We start from the raw sequence: 12,940 nt of genomic DNA on the forward strand, positions 1-12,940 counted from the left end.
TAATAGAAAGAACTATGAAAGTTTACAACGAAAATTGTGAAAGCCTCAGAAAGCATGCAATTTATGTACGCCCACAGTTTGAGCAGTGCACCCTGGTTGACATAGATATTCAACAATTATGTACTATCTAAGTATTCAAGTACTAGTGTAGATGGAGGAGAAAACATGTCCACTACTTCTCGCATGGATGGCCTCTCTGCTGGCGATGGTCGAATGCACACAAGGGAAACCTGAAGCACTTTCTCAATTTCATCGCTCCATTTTTCATAATCATTTACCAGTTCTGTATCTATGAATTCCAGGACAAAATAGTTATCTTTCTCTTTCGTGTTTGTAGCCCATTCAGCTAAACTTCTTCTTTCTCCTCCTTCCTCATCCACGACAGCTTGTTTGCCAGTGACCAGCTCTAGCAGCACAACTCCAAAGCTGAAAACATCTTGCTTTAAGGAAGATCTCACTCCATACACGCATTCTACAATAAAAGAACACACGAATTGTAAAAGAAAACCAAAAAAAAACAGAAAAAACATCCCGCATAGATCCATGTAGGAATAGAGAAGTGTACCTGGAGGCATATAACCATGAGTGCCACCATACAGGGATGAAGTATTAGTTTGACCTTCCCGATGGATTATTTTTGCAAGGCTGAAGTCAGCCACATGCGCCACGTACTCATCGTCTAGCAAAATGTTGGCCGATTTAACGTCACGGTGAACAATTGGAGGTGTACAGTCGTGGTGCAAATATTTGAGAGCCTGCGCCACTCCCAAGCCTATATTCATTCGAATCTTCCAGCCCAACTTCTGTGATTTTAGTGCTTCCCGGAAGGAACCCTTTGCAATGTATTGGTAGAGGAGAATATCCGCATTCAGGCCGCCACCATTCACCAACCCAAGGAAACGCACAATGTTTCTATGTTGGACAAACCTGAGAGCATCTATCTCGCGTCTTAAACTGTGTTTCCCATCCCCCTCCAATTTCAACACTTCTGCAGCGATTGCCAGACTGTTCTCATCTTCCGTCAGAAAAACCTTGTATACTCTGCCGAAGCTACCACACCCGATTAGATATCTATCGCTGAAATCCTCCGTGGCTTCCAAGATACTTCGATATGTAATCATGTGCTTATAACCTCCAGCACCCTCGACATTTACTTGGTTGAATGATTCCTCGACCGAATTCTCCTTTTCTCCTTCACCGTGTCCTTGATCCTTGCTCTTGTAGTACAGAACACCTAATATTACCAGAGTAATAGTAGCCAGTCCTGCAATAACAATTCCTGCCGCGGTGCCTGTTCCAATACTGTTGTCATTACCAGTACTATTATTGCTTCCCGGGCACGAATTTGAAATGGGCGTGCCACACAGAGCATCATTGCCATTGAAGGCACTTGTTGCACCTTCAGAGATACCTTTCAGAGCAGGAATTCGTCCCGTGAATCGATTGTATGAGAAATTGTATTTGGAAAGAAGTTTTAAGCCTGACAAACTGGCTGGAATTTGACCGGATAGTTGGTTGTGGGAAACGTCTAATGATTCAAGGTCCACTAGATTTCCAATCTCCGGTGGAAGAGAACCAGACAGCCTGTTCCTACTCAGATCCAACCCGGTAGACAGATGGGCTAGCTTTCCTATCTCCCTAGGAATTGATCCCTCAAGTCGGTTTCTGGACAGGTCCAGCTCTATCAATATGGAGCAATCTCCCACAGAGGCCGGAATGGGTCCGGTCAAATTATTTGAGCTTATCTTGAAGAATAGCAGGTTGGGAAAAGTGCTGCCGAGATATTGAGGAATAGCACCTTCAAGCGAGTTCCGGCTGAGATCCAGATTTTCTAAATTCACAAGTCTTTCCACTTGGGAAGGAATATTTCCACTAAGTTTATTGTCACTAAGATTCAGCCTCCCTAAATTTGTGAGACTCCCAATTTGAGGAGGAATAGATCCGGTTAACTGATTCCCAGAAAGAATGAGATTACTAAGGTTCTTCAGTTGGCCTACCTCAGCAGGTATTTCACCGCTAATGTTGTTGAAGGAAAGCTCTAGGAAATACAGTCCAGAAACTTTAGAGATGTCTGGGGAATATGTCCCGTGAAGTGGTTCTTTTGTAGTCTAACTCATTTCAACAATATACAATCCTTCAAAAGCGAGGAGATATTGCCTGCTAGAAAATTATCGAAAAGAATGAGATTCCTAAGACGGTTTGCCCTACATATGCCAGGAGGGTATTCTCCGCTGAATTGGTTTTCATTCAAAATTAGTGTTTCTAAGACTGAAAGATTTGTGAGAAATACAAATTAAATTTAATTCACAATTCAACCATAAACCTAAAAATTTTACTCAGCACTCATAATTGCCGAGTGCCAGTTTTGCTCGGCACGTGAATGTGCTGAGTGGAAATTTGCTCGGCACCAACAGATGCCGAGTGACAGGCAGCAGGTGCCGAGTGAGCTCGGCTCAAAGAGGAGCTTGGCACTTGAAGAAAAAAGCTCGGCACAATAAGAGCTCGACACACACACACAGGAAATGCTCGGCACCAATGGATGCCGAGTGAGCTCGGCTCCAACTGAGAAAGAGGATGCCAAGTGTTCTGTTTCAAACTTAAAAATTATAACTTAGGAAATATTTCAAAGTGAATGCTTTCACCATTAAAACCAGAAAGCCAAGGCTTTAACCTTTTAACCAAACTTGTCAAATGCAATGAATAGAAGATGAAGAACAATAGATTAAGTATGTTGCTTGCCTTCTATTCAATCTTTCATTAAACTATTACAAAATCTGAGAGTATTCGGCTTCAACCACAAAATCCTAAAATAACCCTAAACTGATAATACTTTAAACTTCAATAAACTTTTAAACCTGCAACTCTAATGGCTGCATACAATGGTGCCTGGGGCAATCACTGCTTCAACAGGACAAATCGAAACAACAAAAAACTTACTGAGTGAGGAAGGGAAACACGTGCAACTACAGGCACAAACTTCTTTCCTTCTTCCTTCTCTGCTCAGCTCTGCAACTTCTCTTTAATCTGCTTGATAAAATTTATGTTTTCTGTCTGTTCTGCTGGTTGTTAGGTGGTAAGTGGGCGTTTGGCTCCAGGGGCAAACGTCAACTGCCATAATAAATTCCAACACTCCTCCTTTGTCCTGAGCCAAAAAAATAATGATCACAACTGATCCACATCAACTACACCAAGACACTCTCTTAGGTGTAAAAAAATTCCAATGCCTAATGGCTTTGTGAAAATGTCGACTAGCTGCTGCTCTGACTTGCAAAATTCCATCTTGATATCCCCATTCTCCACCAACTCTCTGGTAAAGTGATATCTGATCTCAATATGCTTGCTTCTCCCATGGAAGACTGGATTCTTGGACAATGCAATTGATGAGATGTTGTCAAAATAAATTGTGGTTCCATCCTCTTGCCTTTCATTCAAGTCTGTAAAGATCCTCCTTAGCCAAATAGCTTGACATGCTGCTGCACTTGCTGCTATGTATTCAGCCTCTGCTGTAGATTGAGCAACAATAGGTTACTTCTTGGATGCCCATGAAATTGCACCCGATCCCATATGAAACATGTATTCGAAAGTGCTCTTCCTATCATCTATACTTCCAGTCCAATCACTATCCATGTAACCAACCAACTTGAAATCATCATTTGCAGTATATAAAATCTCAAAACCCTTGGTACCTTTCACATACCTTAAGATCCTTTTTCCCACTTGCCAATGGGAATCTTTTGGTGTTTCCATAAATCTAAAAATTAGACTTACTGCATGCATTAGGTCTGGCTGAGTTGCAGTCAAATACATTAGACTTCCAACCATACTCTTGTATAATGTTGGATCTACTCTTTTGGTAGAGTCTTCCTTGCTCAACTTCAGACCTACTGCTGTTGGTGTGGGGGCTGCTTTACTATTCTACATTTTAAATCTCTCCAAGATTTGTCCTGCATATTTTTCTTAAGAGATGAAAATGCCATCATGCATTTTTTTTACTTCTATGCCTAGAAAGTACTTCAAGAGACCTAGGTCTGTCATTTCAAAATCACTTTTCATGGCCTCTTTGAACTCACCAATTAGAGTCTTGTCATTTCTAGTAAAATTCAAGTCATCTACATACAAGACAACAATCAATACATTACCTTTTGTTGCCTTGATGTAAAGAGTGGGCTCACCATTTCTTTTGCTAAAGCCATTGCTCATCAAATATGAGTCAATCCTACTATACCATGCTTGTGGAGCTTGCTTAAGCCCACAAAGAGCTCTCTTCAATCTATATACTTTGTATTCTTCACCTGCAACTTCATAACCAGGTGGTTGCTCCACATACACTTCTTTCAATACACCATTAAGGAAGGCGGACTTCACATCCATTTGAAATACCTTCCACTTGTGCTGGGCTGCAATTGCTATGACAGCACACACAGTTTCCATTATTGTAACAGGGGCATAGGTCTCACCATAATCTCTTCCATAATGCTATTTGTAGCCCTTGACTACCAACCTTGCCTTATGCCTATCAATCTTGCCTTCAGCATTGCATTTGGTCTTGTAGACTCATTTCACTCCAATCACTTGCTTCTTGGGAGGCAATTCAGTTAGCTCCCATGTCTCATTTCTTTTTATAGCATCTATTTTCTCATCCATGGCATTACACCATTTCTTCTCCTTAATAGCTTCCTCAAAATATACTGGATCACTATGAGAAAATAATGCAAAATTAACACTCTCATCATAATCTTCATACCTTTCATCTTGGTATATCTCCCTAAGACTCTTGGTCTTTCTTGGTAATAGGGAGGAGAGTGTGGGATCAGAATCTTCACTGTTGCTGCATTGTCGACCAGCTCGGTCTTCACTAGTACTCGAGACTGACACTTAGTCATGCCTAGAGGAGGTCGACAGTGACTGAACCTGCTTGCCTTTTCTTCTATCTGTTCCTTTTTCTTGCTATTCATCAGCATCTTCTTCACTCATAATTGGCACTTTATTTGATGTGCTCGGTGACTCATCAGTTGAACCATACCAAGACTAATTTGCAAGAAATTCCACATCTCTTGAGTATGCCTTTGATTTTGGGCTGTACCCTGTGAAGATACACTTCACACCTTTATCATCAAATTTTTTCCTTTGCTCTTTAGGCACATGTGCATATGCAACACATCCAAACACCCTTAAGTGTTCAACTGTCCATCTTCTTCGTGACCATGCTTCCATTGGAATTTTGTCACGGACTGCCTTTGTAGGACACTTATTAATTAGGTAAACTACTGTTGCCACAACCTCTCCCCAAAATTCAGTTGGGAGAGCTTTCTCTTTCATCATGCTTTTTGCTATTTCAACAATGGTTATGTTCTTTCTTTCAGCCACTCCATTCTGCTATGGTGTATAGCTGGTTGTGAGCTCTTTCTTAATGTCATGTTTCTTGCAAAAATGTACAAAAGAATTGGAGGTATACTCCCCTCCTCTATCTGATCTGAGGACCTTGATATAGTGTCCACATTCTCTTTCAGCTTGGGCTTTAAATTCTACAAATTTATCAAATGCTTCAGATTTATTCTTTAAGAAATACACCCATGTCCTACGACTGAAATCATCAATAAATGTCATAAAATAAGTACCCCCCCCAATGGAAGTAATTTGCATAGGACTGACTAGGTCAGTATGCACTAATTCTAATGGATATCTAGCCCTCGTAGAATTTCTAGAATTAAAGGGAAGCCTATGTTGCTTACCCAAAATACAAGCCTCACACTTGTCACATGAATTTTCTATGTGTGGAGAACTTTCTACCATTCTTTTATTTGATAACAAATTTAAACCAGCATAGCCAAGATGACCATACCTAAGGTGCCATAGCCTTGAGGGATCTTCAATCACACTCCTTAGAGCTGATTGTGTGGGAGGTGCAACACTAACTTGAGATGAGAAACATGTCTCAATCCTCAAGGGAAACATTATGTTCTTTGTCATTTGAACTGCTGCAAGTAAATTCTTGCTCCCATCTTTTTCATGAATGACACACGTGTCATTCTCCATCAACACTTTGTATCCATTTTGAATTAGCTAACCAATGCTCATCAAATTGTGCTTCATACCAGGGGCGAAATACACATTTTATATTTCTCTCTTCTCACCTTTCTTGGTGTGGACCATAATAGATATTTTGCCCATAACTAGTAGGGTTCCATTGTTACCCATTTTAATTTCAGATTTGAAACTCTTGTCAATGAATGAAAAAAAGTTTCATTACCACTCATGTGGTTGCTACATCCATTGTCGAGGTACCAAACCTCAGGGCTTCCTTCTTCACCAATATTACACATGATGAAGGTAGTAGCATTGGGTCCACTTTCCATATTCACATCAGCCACATTTGCTTGTCCTGACTGATCATTCTGCTTCTTCCAACATTCATTTGCATAATGCCCATATTTATGACAGTAGTAGCATTCTACATTACTCTTATTTGAGTTGTAGTTTTTCTTACCTCCTCTTGAAGTATTTTTTGAGCTACTTGCTCCATCTTCTCTTCCTGAGCTTTCTGCTGCAGCATTTCTTTGTCCTCCATTACCTCGGCCTCTACCTCTGGAGTTTCTACCTGAGCCATCTTTTATCTCCCCCTTCCTCTTGGATTTGACTGAGCCTTGAATGCTTGTTCTTGGGAAGTAGAAGATGTAGATCTATTGATCCTATGCTCATGGGTTTGAAGAGAACCCATCAACTCATCCATTATCAAAACAGTGAGGTCTTTTGCCTCTTCTATGATCATGACCAAATTGTCATATTTATGAGGTAAACTCCTCAATATCTTTTCCATTATCCTCTACTCTTGATAGTCTTCTCCATTTGACTTTAATTGGTTAATCACATTGGAGGTCCTTGAACTGAAGTTTGCATTTATGAGGTAAACTCCTCAATATCTTTTCCACTATCCTCTGCTCTTGATAGTCTTCTCCATTTGACTTCAGTTGGTTAATCACATTGGAGGTCCTTGAACTGAAGTCTACAACTGATTCATTCTCCTTCATCTGAAGGTTCTCAAACTTCCCCCTTATGTTCTGTAGCTTTACTATATGGATTTTATCAGTCCCCTTGAAGTTTGTCTCAAGGATATCTCATGCTTCCTTTGCATAATTTGCTGCTGCAATCTTTGCAAATACTGTCTCTATCATTGCTGCTTCAATAAGGCTTAATGCCTTAGCATCCTTCCTCCTTGACTCCTTCAAATGAGTCTTCTGTACATTTGTGAGAGCAGCGTACTGAGTTGGGCATGTTACATCATTGAATCCATTGATCACAAACTTCCACGAATCATTTGAAACCATTATGGTCTTCATCTTCTTTGCCCATGTATCATAATTTTGTCCATTAAAGGATGTTGGTTGCTGCCATATCTTTCTTACATCTCTTGCGATGTGAAATATCCCAAGAAAACAAATGCCCTAACTCACTATGGATGTGGGGCCTCAAAGCTCTGATACCATGTGAGAAATACAAATTAAATTTAATTCACAACTCAACCCTAAACCTAAAAATTTTACTCGGCACTCACAATTGTCGAGTGCCAATTTTTCTCGGCATGTGAATGTGTCGAGTAGAAATTTGCTCAGCACAAACAGATGCCGAGTGACAGGTAGCAGGTGCCGAGTGAGCTCGGCACAAAGAGGAGCTCAACACTTGAAGAAAAAAACTCAACACAAGAAGAGCTCGACACACACACAGGAAATGCTCGGCACCAATGGATGCCGAGTGAGCTCGGCTCCAACTGAGAAAGAGGATGCCGAGTGTTCTGTTTCAAACTTAAAAATTATAACTTAAGAAATATTTTAACGTGAATGCTTTCACCATTAAAACCAGAAAGCCAAAGCTTTAACCTTTCAACCAAACGTGTCAAATGCAATGAATAGAAGATGAAGAACAATAGATTAAGTATGTTGCTTGCCTTCTATTCAATCTTTCATTAAACTATTACAAAATTTGGGAGCATTCGGCTTCAACCAGAAAACTCTAAAATAACCCTAAACTGATAATACTTCAATCTTCAATAAACTTTTAAACCTACAACTCTAATGGCTACATACAATGGTGCTTGGAGAAATCACTGCTTCAACAGGAGAAATCCAAACAACAACAAACTTACTGAGTGAGGAAGGGAAACACATGCAACTGCAGGCACAAACTTCTTTCCTTCTTCCTTCTCTGCTTAGCTCTACAACTTCTCTCTGATCTACTTGATCAAATTTATGTTTTCTATCTGTTCTGCTGGTCGTCAGGTGGTAGGTGGGCGTTTGGCTCAAGAGGAAAACGTCAATGACCATAATAAATTCCAACAAGATTTCCCAAGGATGCAGGAACCATTCCAGAGAGACTATTATGGGCAAGGCTTAGAAAACTCAAGCTTTGCATCCTACTAATTCTCTTTGGTAATCTTCCAACGAGATTGTTGAGAGATGCATCTATCTCATGCAGCATTGACATGTTGACTATTTTAGTAGGAAGATCCCCTGAAAGAAGATTCTCGTATACCCACAAAAATTGAAGGCACCGGAGAAGGCCAAACTTCCTTGGAATGGAACCCTAGAAATGGTTTTCATTAACACCAAACTCTTGGAGGGAAGTGCAATTCCCCATGCTCGAATGAATAATACCATTCAATTGGTTATCAAATAGATACAACACTTCCAGCTTTTGTAAACAATTATAGGTAATACAAGCACTAGTCATTAGTCATTAGTCATTAGTCAATATATGTTAATTTCAGGTAAACAATTACAAGTAATACAAGCACTAGTAATTAGTCGTTAGTCATTAGTCATTAGTCATTAGTCAGGTAGCTGCACATATTCTAGATAACGTACACCATTAAATTTCCTTCTTTTCCACACCATCTCATCAATAACATATTTTAGTCTTATGACCACCAAATTATTGCAAAGTACTATAGAAATTAGTGGCATCAAAGTAAGAGGAATGGTTTCTCTTAGATTTTGTCTTGATTATAATAGTCAAGTTTCAATTCATCTTTAGTACGAGGGTATACAAATTCTCTTCGTTGGTTTATGTTGCCTTCACTAACACATGACAATGACGAATGTGGCTTTATTTCAAATAATAAATAAAATAAAATAAATTATCCAACGCTTTCAAAATATTATTTTTTTGTAGCATATGTGGATTAAATAGATTGATGAATTCTAGAATTCACGTGTGTTTTGTGTTTTGAAGCCTCTCCTACTTGCCAATCTATTAACACCTTCAACATATAGTTGGTATATTTATTTACTATTATTATTATTTGCTAAGCATTTCATGGACTTAGATGATTCCAAAACCTCACTTGTCATTTCTCATGCCTTAAACAAACATAATGATGGGAGAGTTTAATAAGATTGTTGTCTTTTTGGATACAAGGTTATGTTATCTTTATAGTTGAAACTTTGTAAGTTCAAAAAAAACTATTTTTATATTAATACATAATAATTCAACTTTTAAGACAGATAATGACTTGTTAATATATGTTGTCAATTATTTATTTATTTATCTTAAAAATACAATTTGAAAGTGTTAGATACATTTTTTTTTTGAGGTTGGTAATATCTTAAAAATAATATTCAGAAAGTGTTGGATGGATAAATGTATTCCCATGGTATATTTGGGTGCCTAATTTAAATATAATATGTTATGTTTGTTTTATGTTCTTTTATATTATTTTAAATGTTTATGAAAATATTGAATAATCTAATATAAGAACTCTTGCAAATAATATTTATATTGATTATATTTTAGGTCCTAAACAAGTGCCACATAGTGGCATGTACTTGCCATTAGAATAATGTATTGTTATAGACAGTATTCATAGGTAATAAATAGTTGTATAGTATATAGTAAAATATTTAGGCTAGGTAATAATGTCAAAAGTTTCAAACTAAAATTTTAAAAATAATGTCATTTGCTTCATTTTTATGGTTAATTTTTTTTTTTAATAGAGATATATATAATTATATAGTTTTATAAAATATAGTTATATAATTTAATAGATAATTATCGATTGTGTGGCAATTTTTTTATTTATATTATTGTTCAAATAAAATTATAGTATATTATAATTCTAAAATTTGAATTATGGAGAATTTTTTTTTTTTATGAATAGACGCTTTTGAGTACAATCGTTTAATTTTTTTTTTTCAATGTGTGAATTATACATCTCTGAAAAATAAAGCATTTGATCAATTGACATCATTCTAATATCTCTTGCTTTGGGATTTTTTATTTAATATTTTTTAACCTCCTTAACCTTCACCTTGGTTGTGATTTTGATATTAAGTTTTCAAAAAATTGAAAAGAATTGTCATATGATTCAAAAACTTAATAAATAAAAGATAAAAAATTATAGTCCTCCTATAAAAATCATGTTAGATAATTTAATATATTTAGTGATATGAAGCACATTTGAATAGTTAAAAATTTCAAATCCAAAACATACTTAACTTTGGAAGTGAAAACCATTTAGGTTGATAAGATTTTGCATTTCAGTTTTGTTTGAATATTTTGAATATTTAAATATGATTAGGTTTAGAATTTACAATAGAGTACAATATAATTATAGTATAAGGTGTTTTAGAATTTAACCTGACAAATAAAGGGTGTGTTAAAAAAAGTAAATAGCCAAATTTTAATACTATTAATATTCCGTAAAGGTCAAATGTAGTGAAAAATTAATAATCATATTAATTCAATATTCTATGTCATAAATTTTAGCCAAAAATATTGCAATATGGAGAACCTCCAAAAAAAAGTCTCCTATAACACAAAACCAAATCAACCAATCATACAGTTTCCATAAAATATAAGACTTATAAATGAATAAAAAAGCTTTAGATATATTTCAATAATTCCAAAATAAGTGCTTGTGATTAGTGGATTGATGTTAAACTAATTGAGTAATCTTGCAAAGTGAATGCAATAGTACTAGCCTATGGCAAGTACAATAAGTCAATAATCAATTTGAAAGACATTATAGTGCGATCATATATCCAAATCACCTTTCGAACTTCTAGGAATCTTCAATATCAATAAGTCAATAATCCATTTAGACATGATGGTGCCTTCACACATTCACATCAACATTCCAACTTGTAATAGTCTTCAATATCAATAAGTCAATAATCCAAAGACATGACGGTGCCTTCATATATTGAAATCACCATTCTCACTCCTAGTAGTCTTCAATATCAATAAGTCAAAAATCAATTTAAAGGACTTCATCAAAAATCATAGATCGGATTATTGTCGTGAGCATGGAACAGAAATTCTAATGTTTTCTAAGCTTGAACGATATACCTATTCAAAGAAATAGAAATAAACGTATCGGCTAGCGAAAGTCTAAGCACGTTTTGGACTGTTGAGAGATATGAATCAAACACGCGTCACAACTGCGACTTTCGCTTAGTCGATAGTCGACTAATAAATAAATGGATGAATATGAGGTCCCTTCACGGTAAGGACACCGGAACTAGAGTCAAGTTTGAATTCTTCCAAATAGCTGAAACTCACAGCTCTGAACTCTATATGAACAGTTATCCATTCATACAATGAATTGAACAAATACCAAAGCCTCATATCTCCTCTTATTTTCTTTCAGACTGCGATGAGAAGACATTTGGCTATCGTTGTATTACTAATGTTGGTGTTAGTATTTCAATTAAACTGTCATCTCCTTGGTAATTTTTCTGTTCCTTTTTTACAGTCTGTAATTTGTTAAGACTTCATTAAAGGTTCTTATTGACATCATTTTGACGTTTTTTCTGCATTTGCAGAGTCTGATAATAGCGATGAAGGGAAGATAGGCGTAAGAGATAAGCCCCCCAATACAGAGGTATATTGAAATATAGCTACGCTTGATTTTATTATTACTTTGCTAATTTCAATAAATATTTTGTATTTGTAGAGAGCGTTTAGAATGCCTGATTATTTTGGTTTGAAATGTGATTGCGTGTTGTACTAATGGTGAAACAGATTGAAAGGAGAAGTATTGAAGAAGCAGAAGATTACCGTGGCGAGAAAAGTGGAATTCCTAATTAGAGAGCTCACATTTTATTTTTATTATAGTAATTTTTGTTTCGAAGCTTATTCGTTATCCATATAATGATTCCACTTGACAACTACTATTTAAACATATTCTCGTACTTTGTAGCTTGCAAAGTCTACAATAGTAAAATAATGTACTTATATTATTGTGTTGGATTTCTTATATGATTGTCAATTTAAACTGCTTTCTAAACCTATATGTTCACCAATAAAAACAAGGGCGCATAGTGCCAATGTAGAAATTGATTTAAATTTTGTAGTCAAAGTGTCACTTATTGTTATTATTGTATATACACTTAAACTACAAATTTGACTTTTTGAATATTTTGTTTTATTTGCAAATGCAATAGTAAAATGGTTATTATGCATTTTCTCATAGTATATTTAACACACACACACACACACACACACACACACACACACACACACACACACACACACACACACACACACACACACACACACACACACACACACACACACACACACACACACACACATATATGCAATAAATTAAAAAAAAATTGCGGATAAATTAAATGAGGAACAAAATCACTACTAAATATCTAAAAGAAATTAGAGTAAATGCTATTTTTATAATACATTAAAAACATAACTACTTTTAATAATATATTTATATTAAAATTTTGATATTTTTTATAAACTTGCTTAAGTATATGCTAATTTTATTTTTAAATAAATATATTATATTGCAAGTATAAATGTAATCAATTTTGTTTTGTAAAATAATTATTCACAAATCTATTTTCTTTCTATTAATTTAAACTTAAATTTTAGATTAAATTGTAAAATATCCTGATAAAATCTAGTAAAATTATTAAAATTAGATCTT

At 35.9% G+C, this 12,940-nt stretch overlaps 1 long non-coding RNA gene and 1 pseudogene across 1 annotated transcript; one reads left to right on the forward strand and one right to left on the reverse strand.

Moving 5' to 3' along the window:
* Positions 1–116: 116 nt before the first annotated feature.
* LOC149562716 (putative LRR receptor-like serine/threonine-protein kinase At5g65240) lies at positions 117–11,584 on the reverse strand (annotated as a pseudogene).
* A 24-nt stretch (positions 11,585–11,608) lies between these two features.
* On the forward strand, positions 11,609–12,339 carry LOC149562717 (uncharacterized). Its single transcript, XR_016363520.1, has 3 exons — positions 11,609–11,720; positions 11,817–11,875; positions 12,016–12,339. It is a non-coding gene; the product is annotated as an uncharacterized LOC149562717 (long non-coding RNA).
* The last annotated feature ends 601 nt before the right edge of the window (positions 12,340–12,940 follow it).

The sequence above is a fragment of the Cupressus sempervirens genome, chromosome 4 (assembly GCF_028749045.1).
Source record: "Cupressus sempervirens isolate cs-2001-9-10 chromosome 4, ASM2874904v1, whole genome shotgun sequence".
Taxonomy (NCBI): Eukaryota; Viridiplantae; Streptophyta; class Pinopsida; order Cupressales; family Cupressaceae; genus Cupressus; species Cupressus sempervirens.